The sequence below is a fragment of the Octopus bimaculoides genome, chromosome 8 (genome assembly GCF_001194135.2).
Source record: "Octopus bimaculoides isolate UCB-OBI-ISO-001 chromosome 8, ASM119413v2, whole genome shotgun sequence".
In the NCBI taxonomy this organism is placed as follows: domain Eukaryota; kingdom Metazoa; phylum Mollusca; class Cephalopoda; order Octopoda; family Octopodidae; genus Octopus; species Octopus bimaculoides.
In genome coordinates, this window is record NC_068988.1 from 79,407,057 (window position 1) to 79,410,798 (window position 3,742).

Genomic DNA, 3,742 nt, shown 5'->3' on the forward strand with positions numbered 1-3,742 from the left:
TACAGCAAGAATTTACAAAAATACAAAAGACGAAGACGGGTGTGTAAACAACAAATAGATGTATTAGTTTAACACTCGGGAAGTGAGAAAGTCTTTTACGTTTCGAGCCTACGTTCTTCGACAGAAAGGAACACAGAAATAAACAGGGAGAGCAAGAAGAAAAAGGTTTAGTGTAGGTGCTAGGAAGTGGTCAGTGCTAGTGTGTGCGGGGTGGTGTGATGTGGTGTGGTATGGTGGTGTGTGGTGTGGTGATGTGGTGTGGTGATGTGATGTGGTGTGTTGGAGTGTTTGGGTGTTCGGGTGGTGAGAGTGGGAAAGCAAGGGTGGGGTCTAAGGGATGGGGTGGAGATGGGATGGGATTATAGGGATGATGGGGTTGGAATGTGTAGGGGTTGGGTAATGAGGGAGAGGGTGACGATGAAGGGAGAGGGTGGAAGGGAGAAGGTGGGTAGGAATGAAGAGAGGAAGTAGGTGCCAGAGCAAGAGAGGTAAGATAGGTGGAAGGAAGTAGGTGTGAGAGGAAGAGAGGAGAGAGGAGGAGGGTTAGATGAAGAGGGGAGGAGAGTTGAACCCATGTGGCGCAATGGAGCGAAGAGAGAAGATTAATCCCTGCTCACGGCGAAGACGGGAGTCCGGATGGCCCCTGTGCAAGGACAATCCGAATACAAACAGGTGTTGTAAAGAGTGACCGGTAGAGTGAAAATGGTGCAAGACCGGGGTGTTGTTGCCGAGTCGGATGTCTCGTAGGTGTTCCGCGAACCGGTCAAGCCAAGCAGCTGACACCGATGTATAGAGAAGGACAGGCAGAGCAGGAGATGCAGTAGATGACGTTGTTAGAAGTGCAGGTGAAGGAGTCAGTGATATTATAGGGTCGATGATGTGTGCCTGTGAGGAGGGTGGCGTTGGAGAGGTAAGAGCAAGTGCGGCAGCGTGGGCGGGAAAGGGGAACGAGCCGGGTTGGGTGGTGGGGTTATTTGCATATATACAGGATGCGTAAGATATTTGAGGACATATATATATAATAACAGATAATAACTTCATCAAAAAATACTATGAGGATAAAAATAAACCTTCTTTTCTATAATGTTATTCAATAAACCCACCTTCAGCTTCAAAAACTGCTTCTAATGAGATCTAAATCCTCTACATGCTCGATTCAAGTGGTCCTGGTTCATTTTGGACATTACTCTAATTATGGCAGCTTTCAAAGAATATAACATACAAACACATACGCGCGCGCGCGCGCACACACACACACACACACACACACACACACACACACACATGAAGTAACAGAGCAAACGAGTTAAATACGCAAACGAGAGAAAAATGGAAGACAGGACAAGTAAGATAAAAAGTGACTCTTCATCAGTATCTACTCCTCAATTCCAGCATTCAGCGACAATATGAGTCTTCGAAGAGTTGCTTCCATAAATTCCAAAATAAAATTTGGGAATTTATGGAGGGTAAAAGTTGGGAACAAAAACAGGACAGTTGTGATATACAAGGAAACCGAACGTAAACAAACATAGAGGGTCGTTAGACCAGGACGAGAGAAAAATAGTGAACGCTGGGAGAAATATTTTCTTTGAAAAGAGAAAAGATAGAAGAGAGAGATAAAATGCATCCAGTCCTCAGAACGGCATGCAGGAAAAGAAAGATGGTCACATGAGGAAAAGAAAGATGGACGATGTTAGCTTTGTTATATCTTGTTGTGTATCAATAAACAAGCTTTAAATGTGGTCCTATCGATGTATTGGTTAACCTATGTTTTTCTCCATTTTCTAATTATTTGCATTGGTTCCTGATAAACTTTTGTTTATCCTATTGTCACCTGCGCTCGACGTATATGATGTCCCTGCACACCATTGTTCGGGGATAACACAGATAACGGATACTGATAGTATATACGGATATTTTATCCCTTAGTTGGTTACTACAACCGCTCTCTCTCTCTCTATTATATATATATATATATATATATATATATATATACATATATGACTGAAACCGGTACTGAAATGTTTTTTATAAAATTATTTTAGCATTTTCTACCTTGACTTTTTTCCATATATATATATTGCTCGCACTAAACAACGTAAACTCCACTCACACCTCCATTCTGTCACACCCGGTACCACTAGCCCCACCCTCCTCCCTCTCCAATACACTTCCCCTCGTCCTCAGCCGAACCCTTCCGTTACTTCGACCTCCCCGCGCACTTACTCCTCCTAGCCTTCTACTACCCCTACCACCCTTCCGACTTCTAACTCATCCACTCCCTCCCTACTTCAGTCTGCTGTTACCATCCCTCCTGATCTTCCCCTCTCTGAGGTAGAACGCTCTCTTCTCAGTAAGCGTTTGCGCTTCATCCCTCTCACTCCATGCAGTAACGAAGTTCAGACCCGTGCTGATATTCATAGCTTTGTGCCCCGCGTCAGGCTATATGCATTATTCCACAGCACTCCACCTGCATCCAATGAAGTGGATTGGTTCATCGACCTGAGACGTCGACCATCCCACTGGACGCCAGTCCTTGGTCAATTCCAAGCAGTTGATCATTTTACAAGCATTTTCCAACGTGTTGTGGACCGGGTTAACTTTCGCAAGCGTCCCCGACATCCTAACATCTTCCCGGCTTAACTCTCGGCCCTTCGATGTCTCCAATGCCGCAATGACATCATCATAAAACCGGTTGACAAGTTTGGAGCCGTGTTAGTGTGGTGCGCAGACCTCTACAAGGCTGAAGCTCTCTGCCAACCTCAAAGCATCTCCTATTACCCTCTGCCCTCCAGCCCCACACCTAGCTACCAACAGACTATCCTCCACTATCCATGGCCTCATCTCCTCTGCACTCCTTGCACCCCCACCATTTACTTCCTTCTCAAAATCCACAAACCCAACAACTCTGGCCGCCCCATCGTTTCCGCCTGTAACTGCCCCACGGAACTGATCTCAACCATGTCCTTGCACTCCTAGTAACTTCCGTCCTGTCCTACATCCACAACACTAACCATGATCTCCGTCTCTTCAACTCTTTCTCCTTCCCTCCTGGTCCCTCTAAACCTCTCTTCATTCTTGATATCAAGAGTCTATATACGGTGATCCCACACAACGAAGGATTTCTTGCACTCAAAAACTTCCTAGACCTTCGACCAAACCCCCAACCTGACACCTCTACACTTCTTCATCTGGCCGAACTTGTTCGCTCCCTCAACTGCTTCTCGTTCGCGGGGGATTTTAACCAACACTTCTCAGGAGTGGCCATGGGAACGAGAACAGGCCCCAACTATACGAACCTGTTCATTGGCTACGTTGCAGCCCAAATATTCTCATGATTCACTGGTCCCACTCTCAAACTATACGGTCGTTATATTGATGACTGTATCAGTGCGACCTCACTCTCTTTTGTCCAATCCTTCCAATATGCCCTCAAATTCTCCTGCACTATTTCCAACACGTACGTTACATTTCTCGACATTTCAATCAACATACACAACTCCACTCTCACTACCTCCATCCACTACAAACACACCGACTCACACTCATACCTAAACTTCAACTCTCACCCTATCCACAACCAAGCTCTCCATCCCCTACTCCCAATTCCTCCGTCTGCACAAGCTCTGCAGTGACAACCATGACTTTGAGGCTCAGTCTCAACTCGTGACTCGCCGCTTCATCCTTCGTGGATATCTCATCACTACTATCCACACAACCCTCTCCAGAGCACTTTTGTGGA